Genomic DNA, 24,050 nt, shown 5'->3' with positions numbered 1-24,050 from the left:
CCAATAGATTTATGATATGATGCTCAGTGTCACTAATCAGGGAAGTGCAAATCAAAACCACAATGGTATATCACCTCACATGTCTTAGGACAGCTACTGTCAAAAAGACAAGAGATGACCAGTATTGACAAGGATGTAGAGAACAGAGAACACTTGTGCATTGTTGGTAGTAATGTAAACTTGTGCAAACACGATGGAAAACAGCATGGACTTTCCTAAAAATTAAAAATAGAGCTATCATATGATCCAATAGTTCCACTTCTGGTGTGTATCCAAGGAAATGAAGTCAGTATCTCCCCATGTTCCTTGCAGCATTATTCAAAATAGCCAAGATGGAAACAACCTATGTATCCATTTAAAGATGAATGGATAAAAAAAACGTGATATATACACAATGGAATACTAATCAGCCATGAAAAAGAAGGAAATTGTGCCTTTTGTGACTTTATGGATGGATCTTGAAGGCATAATGCTGAGTAAAATAAATAAGAGAAAGACAAACACTGTATGATCTCACTTATATATGGAAGCTAGAAAGGATGAACTCAGAAACAGAGAGTAGATTGGTGGTTTCCAGGGCCAGAGGTGGTGAAAATGGGGAGATGTTAGTCAAAGAGTACAAACTTTCAGTTATAAAATGAATAAGTTCTGGGGAAATCATGTACAACATGGTGATTATAGTTAATAATATTGTATTATACACTTGAAGTTGCTCAGAGTGTAAATTTTAAATGTTCTCACCACACAAAAAAGTGGGAATTATCTGAGGTGATGAAGCTATTAACTATCCCTATTGTGGTTATCATTTTGCAATGTATAAGTGCATCACATCATCAGACTGTACAACCTTAAACTTACACAATGTTGTATGTCAATTATATCTCAAACAGCCATAAAATAAAAGAATACCATTTTTAAAGATTTATTAAAAACTTTAAAACTCTGTTGAAGAACACAAAAGAAAACGTCAGCAAATGAAAAGACAAACCATGGTCTTGGAAAGGAGGACTAACATCATTGCAATGTTGATCCTTGCTAAATACATTTATAAATGTAATATGGCATCAGTCAAAATAATAATAAATTTTGGGGGGGATATATAACAGGAATAGAAGTAAAACTAAATCTAAAGTTCATATGGAGAAACAATTCCCAGAACAATATGAAAGAGAAGAAACTAGGCTTCTAGATAGTAAAACATTCATAAAGCTACCATAATAAAAAACACTGTGGTCTTGGCCTTTCTAGATGACATAAAGGAATATAATGATAATTAACTACATAAAGCCAAAGACTGCTGTATATCAGAAAGAAACAATAAGGTCAAAAAGTAAATTGCAAACCAGAGGGAAAGCCCACAGTTTGTATCAGATAAGAAAAAAATATATATATATATTTATAACTAGTTCTTGTAACATAATAAAAAGAACCATAATCGAAATATGGGAAAAGGATATGAGCAGTTTACAGAAAATACAAGTGGACTTTAAGTGTATGAAAAGATGTTCAGCTTCATTCAAAATAAGAGAAATGTAAATTAAAATTATTTGACCTCCTATTTTTTCAACTATCAGATTAGCAAAATCCAAAATTTTAAAAATTGTTTTATAGGAAAGACAGAATTGTAGGTGAGAATACAAATAGATACGACTGTGAAGAATGGTAGTTTGGTAATATCTATCACATGAAAATGAATACATATAATCCAGCAGTTTCATTTCTGGAGATATACCCTAGTTTAGATGCATATATTTAAATCAAAGTTATTCACTGCAACATTATTTGGAAACAATCCAAATATCTATCAATAGATGACTAGTTAAGTAAATAATGGTACATCCATTCCATGAATGCTGCCAAACTCTAAGAAAAGAAGAAGGAAGTTTTCTTTAAACTAATATACAAAAATCTTCAAGATACGTTAAGTAAATAAAGCAAATTTCAGGTCTGTTTACATACTATGTTATTTTTCATACAAAAAGTAGCTATAAATGACCATTATCTATTTATCATACCATTTATCATTTCTTTTATCATATTATATCACTTATCATACATATTATACTTGTGTTTCATTAAAGAAACTCCAAAAGAAGTACAAGAAACTGAAAAGTGCTTATCTAGTGTGGACACGGGAAAGGGGAAACTTCTGTATGGGGAAAGAAATGGAATGAAAGTTTGTACTTGTGTGCCTTTTAATTTTGTTGATTTTTTTTAAAGATTTTATTTTTCCTATTTCTCCTCAAAGCCCCCTGGTACATAGATGTATATTTTTAGTTGCGGGTCCTTCTAGTTGTGTCATGTGGGATGCCCCTCAGCATGACTTGATGAGGGGTGCCATGTCCACGCCCACAATTCAAACCTGCGAAACCCTGGGCCGCTGAAACAGACTGAGCGAAATAAGTGTCAACCCCTTATTGTGTGGATTTTTAAAAATCTTATGGGTATATTACCATTGCACAGAATTATATTAAACATTTTAAGTATTTTTAAAAGAAAATATAAATTTAACTAATCATGTAAAATAATCTGAACACAGATACCTGGAAGAATCTAAAGAAAAAAATGGATAGATTTTACTATGTATAAATATAAAGTCTTAAAAATGGAAAACTTTGCATATGACTCAAAGCTAATTTTTTTTTCAAGGAATATTAGCCCTGAGCTAACATCTGCTGCCAATCGTCCTCTTTCTGCTGAGGAAGACTGGCCCTGAGCTAACATCCATGCCCATCTTCCTCTACTTTATATGTGGGATGCCTACCACAGCATGGTTTGTCACTCAGTGCCATGTCCACATCCGTGATCCAAACCCGCGAACCACGGGCCGCCAAAGCGGAAGGTATGCACTTAACCGCTACGCCACCGAGCGGCCCCTCAAAGCTAATTAAACATTAAAGCAACCCCTTTCGCTAACAAAAAAGAAACAAAAAATACAAATTAAACAAGATATCTATGTAATTTGAAAATATTTTAACTTTATATTTTAAAATAATTTCTGACTTACAAAGCAGTTGTAATAATAATAACACAAAGAATTCTTGTATACCCTTAAACCAATTTGCCCAAACATTAATATTTTACCACATTTTCTTTATTATTCATTCTCTCAATTAATAAATGGATAGACAGCTAGATAGAATTTTTTATTAAAATGTTTGAAATTTGATGACATAATCACCATTTATATTTAAAAACCTTAGTAAATAATTCCTCAGTCCAAGGACATTCTCTGACGTAAACACACTAGAATGTATCAACATCAGGAAATTGACTTTGTTACCATGCTATTATTTCATCTCAGTGCTTTTACCCACTAATGATCTTCATCTAGTATGGGATCTAATCAAGGATTACAGGTTGCCTTTAGTTTTCATCTATCTGTAACCTAGAAAACTTCAATTTCTTTGTCTTAATACTTTGAATAACGCAGGTTAGTAATTTTGCAGAATGCTGTTCTATTGGGGTTTGCCTGATATTTTGTCATTATTAGATTCAGGTTACGTATTTTCAGTAAGAATACCAGAGTAATGATATTGTGTGCCTCTCCAGTCTCAATATTGTTGATGTTGACTTTGAGTAATTGTTTAAGGAAGTGTCTTCCATGTTTCTCCATTGTAGAGTTACATTTTCCCTTTCACAATTAATAAGCATCTTGTGGGGAAATACTCTAAGACTATGTAAAATCTCATTTCTCATCAAAATTTTAATGACAACGTTCAATTCTGTCAAGAGCACTTTCAGAAGGAAGGTGAATTATTACAACTTTTATAAGAACCAACCTAATACTATGCATAAAATCATTATAGCTTTTAAAATAGTAAATTTACCACACCAAGTGAGTCTAAAAGAAAATAGCATGTATAAAGATTTCTATTCAAGAATACTTACCACAGAATTACTGATAGTAGTAAAAAATTAGAAATGATCTAAACATCTAACAGAAAATGGTTATATGTATAATTAAGTTATACTACATCCATAAGAGGAATTATTTTACAAATGATTAGAATGAATTTGGTGAAGATGGGAATAAGTTACAATAACTTTAGAACTAAGAAGTAACGTGAACTTTTCTTCATCCCATTCTGCCCTATCAGTTTGGACTCAGCATCATTCTAAACCAGATGATCAATACCAGGATGTGGCCTCTATTTCTCATCTAATTCCATTGTCCTAATCACAGCCTCTTTATCACCTTCTTCGTCTCTGCATTTCTCAGGGAGTAGATGACAGGGTTGAGGATTGGAGTGATCATTGTATAGCACACGGCCACCATCTTGTCCACAGACAGAGTGGTAGAAGGCCTCAGATAGATGAAGATGCAGGGCCCAAAGAACTAGGAAACCACAATGATTTGGGACCCTCTGGTGGAGAGGGCCTTGCGTTGCCCCTCAGAATTTTGAGTCCTCAAATGGACCAAGATGACCACATAGGAGGTTAAGAGGACCACAAAACTGATAGCAGACAAAGTTCCCCCATTGGCAATGATCAGAAGACCAATGAGGAAGGTGTCAGAGCAGGCAAGTTTGAGCAGGGGAAGCAGGTCACAGAAATAGTGATTGATCACACTGGGGCCACAGGAGGGCAAGTGGAAGATGAGAAGGATTTGGGCAAAGGAATGAACATAGCCCCCCCCACCCATGCTGCTCCCACCAGGACAGCACACACTTGCTGGTTCATCATGGTGGTATAGTTCGGGGGCTTACAGATGGCCACGTAGTGGTCATAAGCCATCAAGTGAACAGGAACATCTCAGTGCCACCAAAGATGTGAATGAAGAAAATCTGTGTCATGCAGCCCCACAGAGATATGGCTTTCCTTTCAGCCAGCAAATCTGAGATGAGCTTGGGGGCTGCAGCAGAGGAGTAGCAAATCTCCATAAAGGACAGTTAGCAGAGGAAGAAGTACATGGGGGACCAAGACTTCTGCTGGTCATGACAGTGAGCACAATAAGGAGATTCCCCAGCACAATTGCTGTGTACAAGACCAGAAACAGCACAAAGCAAACTTTCTGCACATCTTGATTGGGAGAAAGTCCCAGAAAAATGAATTCAGTCATGTTGTGTATGTTAGCCATGAGGTCACCACCAGGAGGCAATAATTGGGTGAGGTGATCTGAAATGATACAAAATAAAAGACTCCTTCATTAACTGGTTGAATTACGTAATAATCCCTTGCATATCTTAACAGCTTATGAACTGGAAATTGAAAAATGTGTAGGAGTTAGTTACAAGTACAAGAAGGGAAGAACATTCCAAAAAGGCAGACTAGTACACAAAGCTATAAAAATTCATCTATGTGTGGCTGGAGTAAACCAGAGAATCACAAAGATAAAGGTGGAGATAGAGTCTGGTACCAGTTCATGAAGGACTGTTATGGACTCTAGGGTTTATCCTACAGACAATGGGGAATCATCAAGAATGTTAGTCAACTGCAAGGAACATCATTTTTCAGTAGAGATTGGACTAGTAGAAATAGAGCAGAGGAGAGGAAATCTATTAGGAAATGAATGCCTTATTGGATGACATGGGGCACAAAGATAGCATTGCTGTCTCCATGTTAGATGTCTCTCTGCTGCTGTTGAATGCTTTTGCCTTTTTTCTGCATCTCCCTTTCATCCCACTTCATTTGCTCTTTCCATCCTTGGTTTGCAGAATGGTACTCTCACCACTCCACTTCCCTTAACTGTCTTCAGAACAGATGTCCCTTGACACTCAGTACTCCGTCTTATTTCTACTTTCTCCTCCTAATTTTCTCCTTCCACACCAGGTCACTGGATGATCTTGTCCCTTTCTAAGGATCAGCTCAACTCATGCACAATTTTTCTCCTTACTGATACCTTCATTTGCTCCAATCATATGCCTCCAGTAGCTACGGAAATATAAACCACCCCTCCACCTAGAGTGCCCACTCTTGCTATGACACAAGCTTCTATGTATTCCAGCCTTACAACACCTCAGGGAATCACCAAGAATGTGCACTGACTGATTTGCAGACAGTCCCGTCCATGCTGGACTTTGTCCAAGGTGACTGAAGTCTTTGTGTATCAACCCAGCCTTTGTACAGTGAGACTCCAGGGCACCTGAGACTAAGAGGCGCATGGCATCCACTCATGCCACAAAGCTTCTTTCCTTCAGGGTTTGGGGACAGGCTCAGGAGATTAAGGACTACCATGAGGCAGAAGGAAATCACTGATAAGATTTACAATTACAGAGACAAATGGAGGGCAGAGACAAATCCTAAATTCTCAGAACAGCTGGGGGATTTTACCAAGAAGCCATTCATTGAGGAAAGCACTCTTAGCAGTCTAGACTCCTGGGTTTATATCCAGGTTTCTTCAGGTAGCATCTATGTGATATCTAGACAGTTCTTTTGCTTCTCAGAGTCTCAAGGGCCAAACTGTAGCATAGAGATAATACCGACATCACAGGTAGATGTGATATATCCCACTCCCAGCCCATCCCAGGAGCACATAAGTTCCCATACTCTGTGAAACATTGGAGTCATCCCAGAGACAGGAAATAGATCTCCACAATCCACAGACTCTTACAGTCCATGGCCCTCTTCTTTCAGGATATTTTGTAATCACAGCACTTTTCATACTGAATTTTAACTGTGTTATGTGACCATCTGCCACACTAAAACATGAACTTCATGAGAGTAGAGATTATATCTTGCTACCCCTTCATCTCCAGATCTTACTGAAGTGCCTCCACAAAATAGCATTCAATGATCATAAATAGAACAAATGAAGAGTGGATATACATCTGCCATAGACTTCTTAGCACAGTATTTGGTACATTGTAGATGTTCAGTAAATATTTCAAGTACAAAGGTCCCCAAGGACTGAGACCATACCTTCTCCATCCCTGAATCCATACCTAGCACTGTGCTTGTCTCAGGCAGACCAGACCGATGAGAGAATGATTTGTAAAATGCCATGTGCTCCAAGGCAACATTCCCTTTGCTTTCAAATTGGATTGTAATCATTATAAAAAATAAGCACATGCTCACAAAACAGAACTCACCCAAGGTTTCTGTGGCTTTGCTGTTATCACAGTTCCTTTTTCTCTTCTGACCACAGAGATGCAAATAATGCCAGGAGAATAGCCCTCAGTTCATGCAGGTTTCCCAGTTAGCATGAAGGCCCAGCTACCAATCAAAGTTCATAGGTCTCAGGAATCACCAGATGGAGGAGCTGCACCCCCTGCAGCCTCAGGCCAGGGAATGCTGAGGCTAAGCCACTGAGTCTCTTCCACCTGATTTAAAACAAGAGCAAATTGGAGCTGCTTCCCAAATATTCCACCGAGAGATAAAATTCTGGCAGCCCAGCCTTGAGTTCACTCTACATGAGAGATAACAGGGGGGAAGGTGTGATGATCAATTGAGAAGATTGGTCCACAGACAGCCATACCTTTCCCTTCCTATTCAGGATGACTACCTCATGGGATGTAGAACCTTCATACTAAAATCTCAAACTTCCTTGTAGGTAACATCAGAAATCAATAGAACATGTGAAAAACTTAAATTCACCAGGGGACATGTACACTGTATGGGGCTATGTGCTGTTCGGAGGTCAATTCGATATAGCTCCTGCTTATCGTGAACTCAAAAATATGACTTTACATGAAATTACACCATTTCAAAGGATGGGTCTAAGGAATGTGGGCCACAAATGTCAGAAAACTGAAACAGTACTTCTCCTTGCCTTTGGTATGAAAGAGAGTATAGATCAGTGTTTCTCAGCTGGGGGTGATTTTGCCCCGTAGAGGACATTTGGCAATATCTAGAGGCATTTTTCATTGTCATAACCTGGGAGGAGAAGAGGTGCTACTGGCATCTAATGGGGAGAGCCCAGGGATGCTAGGACACATCCTACAATGCACAGGAAACCTCCCAACAACAAAGAATGGTCTGACCCAAAATGTGAATAGTGCTATTCTTGAGATGCCCTAGTGGGATGAAACAAAATTTGTCCTGAATTGCTAATTATTGAAACTGGATGTTGGGTACACATGAGTTCATTATCCTACTTTGACCACATCTGTAAATATATAATGTATATAATTTTCTGTAATAAAAGTTTTTTTAAATTCCATAAGATCACTTGTATCCCAGATCCCCCTTTACCCTCCAGTGGAAAATTAAAGCAGGGTGCACTCACAGGAAAACTGAGTGCAAACTTCCATGCCAAAGACACTGAATCACAGAATTTCAGTCACTTGCCTGAGGTTGTACAGTCACTAAGTAGTTGAACTAGGTTTCAGTCTGTCACTCTAGCACCAGATAAAAATCCTGTAGCCACCTCACTATGCCCCTACACACTACCCTCCAAGATATCCCACTTACCAAAACTCCCTGTGGCAGCTATTCTTTCCATAAAAACAGAACCCTGAATTTGTTCAAGCACCAATGTGCCCAGACCAGGGGAAATGCAGTGCCTAGTCTAAACTGATAATATAATCCCATTCCCCTTTGCAGGAATATATATGTATAGATGGATAGATAGATAGATAGATAAGATATATAGATATATAGATATATATAACCCCTATCCCAGTTTCTTTTACATCTAGGCATAGATGTGACCTAGTTCTGATCAATAAAAATAAAAATAAAAATTGCTCTGGGGAATTTCTGGGAAAATAAAATTAGAGCCCCTCTCTCCCCTCATGTGAGCATATAACACCTGGGGGTGCTCCAGCCATCTTTCAGCCATGAGGGGACAGCCAAGAAAATTGAAGAGGCACCGACCAGGTGCTCTGGCATCACAGAATTCACAAAACAACCCTGGAAACACGGACCTCCAAATTTCTTTAGTAAGCAATAATTTTGTTACAACTTAAGCCAGGAGTTGGTAAACTTTTTCTGTAAAGGGTTACATAGTAAATATTTTAGGCTTAGCAGACTACACAGTCTCCGTCATAACTATTCAGTTATGCCTCTGTACCACAAGAACTGCCAGAGATAAAAAGTAAAATAATAGTCATGATTGTAGTCCAATAAAACCTTATTTATGGACACTAACATTTGAATTTCATATAACTTTTAGGTCTTACAAAATATTATTCTACCTTGTTTTTCCTCAAACATTTAAAAATGCTAAACCCATTTTTAGCTGGCAGGACATACAAAAACAGGCAACAGGCTGGATGTAGCTTAAGCCATACCTCAGCACCCAGATAATGACTGTATAGAAGGGGAAGTGTCTTGTAAAATTGTTCAGATTAAGACATAAATGGTTAATAATAACTTTATTGTTTTCAACTCCCAGAGATATTTTCATTCTATCAGTGCCATACTCCCATGAAATAAAGCTCCTACTGTGGAATTTCAGATATTATAAACATATTAATGGGGTGCAGACACCAAGTGAATTAGAAAGCCTTCCAGGGACTCCCACAAGATCACATTAATAGGGAAAGACAAAGAAAAACATGAATTGATGTCTCTAGATACCACAATCTTTCCTTATACCACAACCTGCTAACCCCAAGAGGAAAAGTGAATGAAGCCAAGGTAGCACAGGTAGAAGTTGATAGAGTGGTGATTCCAGTCTGGGTTATCCCTCCCTGCTGTCTGTGCATGTTGCATTACGGATCACCAAAGAGACAGAAGGCAGCTCAATTTTCAACATTGTCGAAAATAGGGACAGCTATGATTGATGCCATGAGGGTAAGGTGCTAATCTAAAATCAAACATGGCATTGCCTCCTCAGATCTTACATGGATCAAAGTGGCATATGAGAAACAAAAAATATATTGGGTGTGCATTTATCAGACAAGGGGTTGATTTTCAAAATATATAAAAAACTCATACAACTCAACACCACCTGATCAAAAAATGGGCAAAGGATATGAACTGAGATTTTTCCAAGGAAGACAGCCAACAGACACATGAAATGATGCTCAACATCACTAATTATTAGGGAAATGCAAATCAAAACTACAATGAGCTATCACCTTGCACTGATCAGAGGGGCTATAATTACCAAGAAAAAAAACAACAAATGCTGGAGAGGACATGGAGAAAATGGAACCCTCATACACTGGTGGTGGGAATGCAAACTGGTGCAGCCACTATGCAAAAGAGTATGGAGAGTTCTCAAAGAGTTAAAAATAGTAATACCATGCCATCCAGCTATCTCACTAGTGGTATTTACCCAAAGAACTTGAAATCAATGATCTAAAGAGACTTATCCACCCCTATGTTCATTGTAGCTTTTTTCATAATAGCCAATTTGTGGAATCAACCCAAGTGCCCTTCTACAGATGAATGGATAAAGAAGATGTGGTGTATATATATACAGTGGAATACTACTCAGCCATAAAAAGATAACATTGTAACATTTGCAACAACATGGATGGACTTTGAGGGTATGACACTAAGCAAAATAAGCCAGACAGAGAAAGACCAATACTGCATGATTTCACTCATATGTGGAAGATAACAAATACATGGATAAACAGAACAGATTAGTGGTTACCAGAGGGGAAGGGGGCTGAGAGATTGGCAAAAGGGACAAAGGGGCACATATTTATGGTGATGAATAAAAATTAGATTACTGGGGGTGAGCATGATGAAGTATATTCAGGAATTGATAAAAAATAATGTATACCCCCAAATTACACAATGTTACATACCATTATAAACCCAATGAAATTACTTAAAAATATATATATGTTGGGAGTGAATACAATTTCAGATCCTCCATAGAGAATGGTAACAAGTGGCATTTGTATCTTAATCTCATCCAAATTGTGTCTTTAAGCAATGTTTCTTTTGTCATCATTGCTCAGACTTATTAATGTGTTTTCTTCTCTGATGATGGCAGATTTATTAACATTAAGATATTGAATGTGGATTGTTTGTTAATTGGAGTGATTTTATAATGCAAAGTGAAAATCTCATAATTTCCATACAAAGAAAATAATCATAATGTGCAATCTAGAAATTGAAGCCTAGAATTGGATGTTGAAGCCATAGGACCTTCTTTATCCTTTGCACCATCATGTAAGGACATGGACACCACAGACAATATGGCTTTTTTATATTCTATTATCCACTAGTTTATTTAATTTTCTGTTCATTTATTCAACTAAAATTTTCTGAGAACATAGTTTGTTCATAAAATTATGCTAAGCAGTGAAGTAGAACAGAAAGGTAAATATCTTCCATCAAGTAGGTTTCAAGGTACATACATCCATAAATATAAATAATATAAAGTATAAAGCACTAAATGCCGTAAGAAATAGTCCAGATGAGCAAGGGACAGTCAGTTTTCAGAGGAAGTGGGTTTTTCCAACTCAGGTAAATTGCCAAAGGTTTTATGAAGAGAACATGACTGTTAGACTTTTTAAGGAATCTCAGTTTGAACAGACTGATATGGCGAATGTTTAGAACAGAGAAGGAGCCAAGCCCCTCTGGAATTGCATGGGAAGTTGGAGACCATCCAGGCTGATAAAGGGATGAATTTTATTCCCTCTCTGACAGTGGAAAGTCAAGCTTTCTTGGATTCCCAGGAAAAGTTCAGGGACTACTTTGCAAAGATGTGTCTTCGGCCATTCAGTAAATTTCTTATTGGTACCCAAATCCTTATTTATAAAATGAACTTTACAGAAATTAAGGAATGACAAATATCTAAAGAAGATAAATAATTTTATATTTTATTATTTTCATGATGGTGAAAATAGAATGAAAGTTGATACAAAAGTTAGAAGTCAGATAGAAAATCATTTATAAACACAAGTTCTGTAGGGAATTAGGGTTTAAGGATTGCAGCAACAAAGTACTAGGGGGTTTGAGATATCCTTGTGGTATGTAAAGAAATAGAAACATTAATACGCATCATCCTAGGCCAGTGTTATAAAAAATAAAATAAAATAGGATAAAAATATGAATAGGTTAACATTTACTATCTTCCTCACAGCTGACTAAAATCAGAAAGCTTAACTGGTCACTGTTCATGCTAATTTTTTCAAGTTTTCATTTTTATCACACCCTTGAATTCACTTTCTTGCCCACAAACTCGTCATGGCCATTTTCACCTCTGCATTTCTGAGCCTATAGATGATGAGGTTCGGCATAGGGGTGATGACTGTATAGAACACAACCACCAGTTTGGCCTTAGTGAAGGTGCGGGGGGCTGCATGTAGAGGAAGATGGCAGGTCCAAAGAACAAGATGACCACGGTGATGTGAGAGGCACAGGTGGAGAGGGCTTTGCGCCTCCCCTCTGCAGAATGGCTCCTCAAGTTGACCAGGATGACGATATAGGAAGACCCCTAGAGGAGGAGGGAGAAGATAGAGAATAATCCACTGTTGGCCAGCACAATAACCCACTACACAGAGGTGTCAGTGCAACAAATCTTGAATAAAGGAAGGAGGTCACAGAAGTAGTGATAAATCACATTGGGGCCACAAAAGGATAATTGGAAAGTAGCAATGATCTGAACCATGGAATTAAAAAATCCCCCAAGCCAGGAACCAACCACCAGATGGTGACACATAGGCCTCCTCATAATGGTTGTTTAGTGAAGGGGTTTGCACATGGCCACATAGCGGTCATAGGCCATCACCGTGAGAAGGAAGATCTCTGTAACACCAGGGAAGTGGAAGAAGAATATCTGAGCCAGACAGCCCTCAAGGAAGATGGTTTTGCTCTTGGCAAGTAGGTCTGTGATGAATTTCAGAACAATAGTAGATGAGTAATTGATCTCCTCTGGGACAGGTACCTAAGGAAGTAATACATGGGGGGATTCAGACTCTTACTGACACTGACTGTCACAACAATGAGGCCATTACCCGACACCATGGCCAAGTACACAGGAGAAACACCACAAAGCACTTTCTCTGAACCTCTGGATCCTTGAAAAGACCAGCTATAATTAACTCAGTCATGTTATTTGCACTGTCCAGGAAATCCATTCAGATATGCTGGATGTGAACTATGGAGAGACTTGCAATAAAGCAAACACTGATTGCAACCAATTTGCCTCACTTATATCACATTAGACAGTGTAAACCACTTTGCATACAAACTTATCATGAATTCATTCATTTATCCAATATGTACTCACTCAGCATTAAATATTATAAATCTAACAAAAGTTTCATATTAGAAAATGAAGGTTCAGAGAAACGGTTATTTATTCAGGATCCCACAGAAAGTAGTGAATTCTCGGACTCAGAACTGAGCTTTCTCACTTCAGTCCAGGGTTCCTTCTGATTCTGCAATGGATATTCTGAATCTGGGGGTCAATGAAGTTCATAGCACATATTTTTATTATCTTCATTGTGTTTTCAATGTTCTATCTTATTGGGGAATCCCCATGACACACTCCCGCTCCTAAATTCCTTCTTTCTTTCATCTCTGAATCAGTGAATCATCTTCTTACCAATAATTCTTCTCTTTCCAAAAGGTCCTCTGTACTGTTTGTTCACTTAGTTATACCAGCCCTTAACTTATGTCAGTTTCCTTCTGTCAGTTATATCAGAAGCTTTGCAGCTTCAATAACTATGTTTATATAACAAATGTGCAAACATTTCAAGAGAATTCAACTTACTAGTTTGTCTCCATCATTTCACTATTATATTTATACCTCCTCCCCCACTGCTGAAACTACTGAGAGATCCTGAACTCAGAGAGCTTGTCCTCTAGAACATTGGTATGGCTAGTAATCCTGCTTGGCTGCCTTCCAAGTTGGTAGTCAGCAGCAAAGTATAAGAAGAGTGAGGATCCCTCTATATGTTACTCCTCTGGAACAGATACTCAGTGAGCACCTCTTATACATATATACACAACTCCCAACTATACAGAAGAAATACAGATCACAATACACACTCAAGTTAAGAATGTCATGTGATTCAAAACAATATTCTCTATATTAAGGTGCCAATCAGTAATTTTTTCATCACACATATTCCAAGAGAAACAATAAAGAAAAAGTATGAACATTTTTACTCTCTACTATACATTTTATCCTCATTACTTTTCCCTCTGTCTTTAATGTCACACTGAAATTTTCAAGAAACATAATTTTGAAGAAGTAAAAATACATGTGAACTGTAAGGGCCAAAATTGACAGAAAAACCAAAAGTCAGTGATGCAGATAGATGGAAACAAAGCAGTGTGTATCAGAATTCCTCAGGTAGGGACAGATGCAGAAATTTGAAAGTAAATGAAGTCAGTGAGTGTTTAAAATTAAGAAACTGAGGGAATTCCAAGATGGCGCCGTGAGTAGTCCTCTTTGTCTCTCGCCCTTCGAGTCTACAATTATTTGGACACTTATCGCTTGACAAAGGATATCCAGACAGCATCTCAGGACGTCTGAGACACCCACACGACTATACATCGGAAGGCGGACGGACTTTCCTCCGGGAGGATGTGGAAATAGGTGAAAACTCTCCGACCCCGACGGGCAGCCTAGTACCCGCAAGCGGCTTTCTTCCAACGGACGCCCCCAGAGGATCCACACACATCTAGGGCAGGAGCAAGAACACAACAGAGGAGCGACGGTGGAAACAGGTGACCAGAACCCTACTTAAACCCCCCGCAATTACTCCTAAACGCAGAGGGAAACTTTGGAGTTGCACACCTGAGCCCGCGGGGAGAGTCTCTCCCCGCCATTGGCGGGGAGACCCGGCCTGGTGCTCGGGGCGCCCGGAGGGTCCCAGAGAGACGCCCGCCCCGGGGGACTAGGGATGGCCGGAGATTTCGGAGAGGACCGGGGCGGGGGAACTTTCAAAGGCGGGTCCGGCGACCCGGTGGAGAAGCGCCGGAGCTCCGCCCGGGCAGCAGACAAAACTCTCTGTCTGCCATTAGCAGAGGGGCCACGCCCAGCATTCAGGGCTCCCGGCAGAGGCTCGGACAGAAGCCCAGAGGGCGGGGCGTCCCCCAGCTGTCCTTGCCCGCCCCGTGGGACTAGGGATTGCCGGAGATCTCGGAGAGGACCGGGGCGGGGGAATTTTCAAAGGCGGGTCCAGCGACCCGGAGGGGAAGCGCCGGAGCTCCGCCAGGCAGCAGACAAAACTCTCTGTCTGCCGGTAGCAGAGGGGCCACGCCCAGCATTCAGGGCTCCCGGCAGAGGCTCGGACAGAAGCCCAGAGGGCGGGGCGTCCCCCAGCTGCCGTTGCCCGCCCCGTGGGACTAGGGATTGCCGGAGATCTCGGAGAGGACCGGGGCGGGGGAACTTCCAAAGGCGGGTCCGGTGACCCGGAGGGGAAGCGCCGGAGCTCCGCCAGGCAGCAGACAAAACTCTCTGTCTGCCGGTAGCAGAGGGGCCACGCTGAGCATTCAGAGCTCCCGGCAGAGGCCCGGAGAGAAGCCCAGAGGGCGGGGCGACCCCCAGCTGCCGTTGCCCACCCGGTGAGGCTAGGGATTGCCGGAGATCTCGGAGAGGACTGGGGCTGGAGAGAGTTCCAGAGACCCAGCTTAGTAGCCTAGGGGGAAACCCTACAGGCTCACAGAAGCCTTAGGGAAAGCCTCTGCACAGCATCAGTAGAAGGCACCCAGCCGCCAGCCACAAGGCTGGAAGACCCCAGGGCAAAAGCAGCATAGCTAGGTGTACTAACCACAGACTGTAGAAGATGCCAATAGCTCTCCTGCGACCCATAGAGGACAAGTGAGATTTGGTGGGTGCCGACAGCAACCGAGTGACAAATAAAAGTGATCCCACCCCTGGCCGCTGGAAAAGCCCATAACACCGTTGCAGACCCCAAGGAGAAAGCGCATCTAGGTGGGCAACAACAGTAGGCCCCTGCAGCCTGAAGCCCCCCGTGACGGCCCCCACGGCAGAGGAGGGAATCCAAAGGGCCACTGTGGCTACGAAGAGGGGCCCAGGCCCAGTTAGCAACTACGGACAGGGTTCCTGGTTGGTGAAGTATAAACAGCTGCTCCCCCCACCGCAGCAGCTGAAACAAGTGAAAGGAGCAACTAAACTCTATCTCCATGCGGAGGCACAAATCAACATCATCAAGCAATATGAAAAAATACATTAAATCTCCAGAACAGAAAGAAAGTAACAAATACACAGAAATCAATCCCAAAGAAAATGAGATATATAACCTAAATGACGATGACTTCAAAACAGCCATCATTAAAATACTCACTGAGTTAAGAGAGAATTCTGACCGACAACTCAACGAGTTCAGGAGCTATGTCACAAAAGAGTTTGATACGATAAAGAAGAACCAAACAGAAATACTGGAAATGAAGAACACAATAGAGGAGATTAAGAAAAATCTAGATGCTCTGAACAGTAGGGCCGATATTATGGAGGAAAGAATTAGCAATTTGGAAGATGGCAATATAGAATTGTTGCAGGCAGAGGAGGAGAGAGAAGCAAGACTTAAAAGAAATGAAGAAACTCTCCGAGAATTATCAGACACAATTAGGAGATGCAACGTAAGGATTATAGGTATACCAGAGGGAGAAGAGAAGGAGAAAGGGGCAGAAAACCTATTCAAAGAAATAATGGCTGAGAACTTCCCAAATCTGGTGAGGGAGATGGATCTTCAGGTGACAGAAGCCAATAGATCTCCAAACTTTATCAATGCAAGAAGACCAACACCACGGCATATAGTAGTGAAGCTAGCAAAAGTCAACGACAAGGAGAAAATATTAAGGACAGCCAGGCAAAAGAAACTAACCTACAAAGGAACCCCCATCAGGCTATCAGCAGATTTCTCAGCAGAAACTTTACAGGCTAGAAGAGAGTGGAATGATATATTCAAAAATCTGAAGGACAAAAACCTACAGCCGAGAATTCTCTACCCAGCGAAAATATCCTTCAAATACGATGGAGAAATAAAAACTTTCCCAGATAAACAAAAATTAAGGGAGTTCATTGCCACAAAACCTCCTCTTCAGGAAATCCTCAGGAAAACCCTCATTCCTGAAAAATCCAAAAAAGGAAAGGGGCTACAAAACCAAGAGCAGAGGAGATAAGTAGAAGGACAACAACAGAGAGTAGCAGCTCTACATCAGAACAGATTAAACCATGGGACGAGAAACAAAGGAAACTGAAGAAAACCGGAAAACAAGACACAAAATGGTAGTGGTAGGCCCCCACGTCTCAATAATCACTCTAAATGTAAACGGATTGAACTCCCCAATCAAAAGACACAGAGTGGCAGGATGGATCAAAGAACAAGATCCAACAATATGCTGCCTCCAGGAAACACACCTCAGCCCCAAAGACAAACACAGACTCAGAGTGAAGGGATGGAGAACAATACTCCAAGCTAATAATGAACAAAAGAAAGCAGGTGTCGCTATACTAATATCAGACAAGGTAGATTTCAAAGCAAAACAGATAAAGAAAGACAAAGAGGGACAGTATATAATGATAAAAGGGACTCTCCACCAAGAAGACATAACACTTATAAATATATACGCACCCAACACAGGAGCACCAAAATTTGTAAAGCAACTCTTAATAGAACTAAAAGAAGACATCAACAACAATACAATAATAGTAGGGGACCTCAACACACCATTAACACCAATGGACAGAACATCCAGACAGAAAATCAACAAGGAAATAATAGAATTAAATGAAAAATTAGACCAGATGGACTTAATACATATATATAGAACACTTCATCCAAAAACAGCAGGTTACACATTCTTCTCAAGTGCACATGGAACATTCTCAAGGATTGACCATATTTTGGGAACCAAAGCAAACATCAATAAATACAAGAGAGTTGAAATAATATCAAGCATCTTTTCTGATCATAACGCTATTAAACTAGAAATCAACTACAAGAAAAAAGCAGAGAAAGGTGCAAAAATGTGGAGACTAAACAACACGCTTCTCAACAAACAATGGATCATTGAAGAAATTAAAGAAGAATTCAAATATTATCTGGAGACAAATGAAAATGAGAACACGACATACCAAATCATTTGGGATGCAGCAAAAGCAGTCCTAAGAGGGAAATTCATCGCAATACAGGCTCACCTCACTAAACAAGAAAAAGCTCACGTAAGCAACCTCAAACGACACCTAACAGAACTAGAAAAAGAAGAACAAACAAGGCCCAGAGTCAGTAGAAGGAGGGAAATAATAAAAATAAGAGCAGAAATAAACGATATTGAAACAAAAAAGACAATAGAAAGGATCAATGAAACAAAGAGTTGGTTCTTCGAAAGAATTAACAAAATTGACAAACCCCTAGCCAGACTCACCAAGAAAAGAAGAGAGAAATCGCAAATTAATAAAATCAGGAATGACAGAGGAGAAATCACAACAGATACCAATGAAATACAAGAGATCATAAGAGAATACTATGAAAAACTATATGCCAACAAATTGAACAACCTGGAAGAAATGGACAAATTCCTAGACTCCTACAATCTCCCCAAACTGAATCAGGAAGAAATGGAGAATCTGAATAGACCAATCACAAGTAAGGAAATAGAAACGGTAATCAAAAACCTCCCCAAAAACAAGAGTCCAGGACCAGACGGCTTCTCCGGAGAATTCTACCAAACATTCAAAGAAGACTTAATACCTATTCTCCTCAAACTGTTCCAGAAAATTGAGAAAGATGGAGAACTCCCTAACACATTCTATGAAGCCAACATCACTCTGATCCCCAAACCTGACAAGGACAACACAAAGAAGGAGAACTACAGGCCGATATCACTGATGAACATAGATGCAAAAATCCTCAACAAAATTTTGGCAAACCGATTACAGCAATACATCAAAAAGATTATACACCATGATCAAGTGGGATTTATACCAGGGACACAGGGATGGTTCAACATCCGCAAGTCAATCAACGTGATACACTACATTAACAAAATGAAAACCAAAAACCACATGATCATCTCAATAGATGCAGAGAAAGCATTCGACAAGATCCAACACCCATTTATGATAAAAACCCTCAGTAAAATGGGTATAGAAGGAAAGTACCTCAACATAATAAAGGCCATATATGATAGACCCACAGCCAACATCATACTCAATGGACAAAAGCTGAAAGCCATCCCTCTGAGGACAGGAACAAGACAAGGGTGCCCACTTTCACCACTCCTATTCAACATAGTTCTGGAGGTGCTGGCCAGAGCAATTCGGCAGGAAAAAGAAATAAAAGGAATCCAAATAGGTAACGAAGAAGTAAAACTCTCGTTGTTTGCAGACGACATGATCTTATACATAGAAAACCCCAAAGAATCCACAGAAAAACTATTAGAAATAATCAACAACTACAGCAAAGTAGCAGGGTATAAAATTAACGTGCATAAATCAGTAGCATTTCTATACACTAACAATAAACTAACAGAAAAAGAACTCAAGAACTCTATCCCATTCACAATCGCAACGAAAAGAATAAAATACCTTGGGATAAACTTAACCAAGGAAGTGAAGGATCTATACAATGAAAACTACAAGACTTTCTTGAAAGAAATAGGCGATGACATAAAGAGATGGAAAGACATCCCTTGCACATGGATTGGAAGAATAAACATAGTTAAAATGTCCATACTACCTAAAGCAATATACAGATTCAATGCTATCCCAATCAGAATCCCAAGAACATTCTTCACAGAAATTGAACAAACAATCCTAAAATTCATATGGGGCAACAAAAGACCGCGAATTGCTAAAGCAATCCTGAGCAAGAAAAACAAAGCCGGCGGAATCACAATCCCCGATTTCAAAACATACTACAAAGCTACAGTGATCAAAACAGCATGGTACTGGTACAAAAACAGGTCCACAGATCAATGGAACAGAATTGAAAGCCCAGAGATAAAACCACACATCTATGGACAGCTAATCTTCGACAAAGGAGCAGAGGGCCTACAATGGAGAAAAGAAAGTCTCTTCAACAAATGGTGCTGGGAAAACTGGACAGCCACATGCAAAAGAATGAAAATTGACCATTCTTTTTCACCACACACCAAAATAAACTCAAAATGGATCAAAGACCTAAAGATTAGGCCTGAGACAATAAGTCTTTTGGAAGAGAATATAGGCAGTACACTCTTTGACATCAGTTTCAAAAGAATCTTTTCGGACACTGCAACTCCTCAGTTGAGGGAAACAATAGAAAGAATAAACAAATGGGACTTCATCAGACTAAAGAGCTTCTTCAAGGCAAGGGAAAACAGGATTGAAACAAAAAAACAGCTCACTAATTGGGAAAAAATATTTACAAGCCACTTATCCGACAAAGGGTTAATCTCCATAATATACAAAGAACTCACACTGCTTAACAACAAAAAAACAAACAACCCGATCAAAAAATGGGCAGAGGACATGAACAGACATTTCTCAAAAGAAGATATGAATATGGCCAATAGACACATGAAAAGATGTTCATCATCGCTAATCATCAGGGAAATGCAAATCAAAACTACACTAAGATATCACCTTACCCCCGTTAGATTGGCAAAAACATCCAAAACCAAGAGCGACAAATGTTGGAGAGGTTGTGGAGAAAGAGGAACCCTCATACACTGTTGGTGGGAATGCAAACTGGTACAGCCACTATGGAAAACAGTATGGAGATTTCTCAAAAAGTTAAAAATAGAAATACCCTATGACCCAGCCATCCCATTACTGGGTATCTATCCTAAGAACCTGATATCAGATATCTCAAGAGTCCGTTGCACCCCTATGTTCATTGCAGCATTATTTACAATAGCCAAGACGTGGAACCAGCCTACATGCCCAGAAACTGATGATTGGATAAAGAAGATGTGGTATATATACACAATGGAATACTACTCAGCCAAAAAAAAAGACGAAATTGGCCCATTCACAACAATGTGGATGGACCTCGAGGGTATTATGTTAAGCGAAATAAGTCAGTCAGAGAAAGACGAACTCTATATGACTCCACTCATAGGTGGAAATTAGTATATTGAGAAGGAGATCTGATTGGTGGTTACCAGGGAAAAGGGGGGGTGGGGGGAGGGTACGGAGGGGGAAGTGGTGTACCCACAACATGACTAACAAAAATGTACAACTGAAATCTCACAAGGTTGTAATCTATCATAACATTAATAAAAAAAAAAAAACAAACAAACAAAAAAAATAAAATAAAATAAAATTAAGAAACTGATATTCTGGAACAAGAAAATTGTAGATAAAGAGGTCATAGCATGTCAGATCCACAGAGTATCTTTGATCCTTCACTTTATAATCCCTAATCAGTCCTTTGTGTACTTGGGCACCGGAGAAAGCCCCTTATTGCTCATGTAAATGCTCCTTTTTGCCTAACCTAGCTTGAATAGGTTTCTGTTTCTTGTAAGCGAAATTCCTTAAGATGTAAACTTAGGGAAAAGCAAAAGTGGAACTGAAAATCACTAAAAACAATAAGTTCAAAATACAATTACTAGTTAGAAAACACAAGTGAGGGGCCGGCCCGGTGGCACAGCAGCTAAGTTCACCTGTTCCACTTCTCGGTGGCCTGTGGTTTGCCAGTTCAGTTCCCGAGTGTGGACATGCCATCGCTTGGCAAAAGCCATGTTGAGGTAGGCATCCCATGTACAAAGTGGAGGAAGATGGGCATGAATGTTAGCTCAGAGCCAGTCTTCCCCAGCAAAAAGAGGAGGATTTGTGGTAGTTAGCTCAGGGTTAATATTCCTCAAAAAAAAGAAAACACCACCAAACAAATATTGCATTTATAATAACCAATAAATATTTTTAAATAAAAAGTTTGAAATGCGACATATTAGGGCTTGCCTGGCTGCATAGTGATTAAGTCTTCACACTCTGCTTCAGGGCCCCAGGGTTTGTAGTTTCAGATCCCAGGCACAGACCTACACCTGCTCATCAATCCATACTGTGGCAGCATCCCACATACAAAATACAGGAACATTGCCACAGATGTTAACTCACGGCCAATCTTTCTCACTACACACACAAAAAGAGAAAAATTAATTCTTTTAAATAATAAAATGTGAAATATTTCTACAGATAAGTATACTGTGCAAATAAATATACAGATACAAACCATAAAACTCTACTGGAGAAAAGGAAAGAATATATAAATGGAAATACATTCTTACATGCACCAAAAAAACTTACAGAATAATATTTTTAAGTAATAATATGCTACATAAAAAAGATTTCATCTCTCCCTAACTTTATCTTCAAATTTAGTGCATCCTCAATCAAAATCTGATGGAATTTTTCTTTATAATTTGACATATCTATTCTGAAGTTCAACTTCAAGAAAATATTGTAAAATACATATAAACATACTAAATAAATATTCTTTAAAAATTTAAAAATTTCAAAGAAAAGTTCTGCAAAATTGTCCTTCAGATATAGGTTTTTAAGTGGTTATAGTTACAGCACTTTGATACTAGTTCAGGAATAGATAATTACATAAATCTTAGAAGCTGACATAATTCCACATAGCAACTTATGATATAAAAGTAGAAATAAAGTAGCTTCTTCAAAAGATGATGTTAAGACAATTGGTTCACCACTTGGAACCAATTAAACTTTATGTCCAACTTATTACTTACATCAAAATAAATGGTTAATTAAAGATCTAGAAGTAAAAATTTAAAATGTTAAAGAAACTAGTGAATAAAATCATAATTTGGGGGTAGAAAGGCATTTGAAAGTCTTGCAGAAATGTTAGAATTACACTATACAAAAAAACTAAAACTTCTGAGCAACAAAAAAGCATAAACAAAGTTGTTCTACAAATGAAGCAATGGTAAAAAGGCTTAAAATATATATGAACAGGCTTAAACTTGACATAAAAATGGTCTTCTAAATCTAACATAAATATATAAGTATCCGAATAGAAAATGGACAAAGAATACAAAAACAGACAACTCACAAAATAATAAGTAAAAAGATCAATATACATATGAAAGGACTTTGTCTCACTAATAATCAAATAAGTGCTCACAAAACATAAAAATACTATTTTTAACTATAAGTAAAAGATTGGTACTTGGAGAGCTGGTAAAGGTGAGAATACAAACAGTCTAACACTCAGTTGCAGGAGTCGAGGTCAGTATAACTATTCTGGAGAGAAAACTGACAAATATTGACAAAACCGTATCAAATATATACACTCTTCTGCCTCAAATAAGTATTCCAAGGAGACACTGGTTAATTACAGAAGTGTTGGAGGTAGTGCCGTGCTGGAGCCGGCTCACATTGGCTTAGGAGAACCTGTTGAATACATTATTCTCAAGTCTATGTTTAGTGATGTCACATTGGTAGTTTGAAATCAGCCTTGATTATAACGTCTATTGAGGTTTATAATCTGGTACAAGTGGCCTTCCTAAAACTGAATTCCAGAATTAGGCAAAGGTACCCACTCAGCCACAGCAGCATTGCTGATTTCCAATGTGCAAATGCTACAAATTAGGGCTTTTTATTTAGGAGAGCCAGAGATTAAACATTTACCAGCACACTATCACTTTTGAGACTAAGAGAGCATTACTTCCCCACTCCTCATGTCTCCTTCCCTCCTCCTGATGTGGAGGAAGCAAGAACAACATAACTCTTAGCCCCACTCCGCCACAAGGGAAGTAGAGCAAATTTGGAAGGAGAGATTAGGAATGCAAAAATGGGCCTTTCTTCTCTCCTCTTTTTCTTGGAGTGAGATGTTGCAGTGAGCACACTTTCTATACTGCCCCAGGGGCGACCTATGTCTCTATGAGATATGGACCAAGGTACTCTGTAGGTTAGGTCCAATGCTGTCATGACTGGGTGGGTACCTTTGCCTAATCGTGGAATTCAGTTTTAGGAAGGCCACTTGCACCAGATTATAAACCTCAATCTACATTATAATCTTTTCCAGTAACAAAGGTGATATTTTTTCCCAACCTAAATACCTTATTCTTATGCCTTGATTCTGAATTAGTCAAGCATTCATACAAGGAAAAGATAAATATATTAAGTTTATTCAAATACACAAATGGTGGTTCCCTCAATGGGTTTATAAGAGGAAAAGAAAAACTATAACAACCTAAATATTCATCTAAGTCGTGGTAGGACTGTCTGTCTACACAAATAAGATAGCAATTTAATTTCTTGGGAAGAATATGTG

At 39.1% G+C, this 24,050-nt stretch overlaps 2 pseudogenes; both read right to left on the bottom strand.

Annotated features, from left to right (window-relative positions):
* Nucleotides 1–4,151: 4,151 nt before the first annotated feature.
* LOC138916787 (olfactory receptor 4X2-like) lies at nt 4,152–5,080 on the bottom strand (annotated as a pseudogene).
* A 6,931-nt stretch (nt 5,081–12,011) lies between these two features.
* Nucleotides 12,012–12,929, bottom strand: LOC138916932 (olfactory receptor 4B1-like; annotated as a pseudogene).
* Nucleotides 12,930–24,050: the final 11,121 nt, after the last annotated feature.

This window comes from Equus caballus, chromosome 12 (assembly GCF_041296265.1).
Source record: "Equus caballus isolate H_3958 breed thoroughbred chromosome 12, TB-T2T, whole genome shotgun sequence".
Lineage (NCBI taxonomy): Eukaryota > Metazoa > Chordata > Mammalia > Perissodactyla > Equidae > Equus > Equus caballus.
The sequence above is the reverse complement of the archived record's forward strand: the minus strand, read 5'-3'. Positions and strand labels throughout refer to the sequence as shown.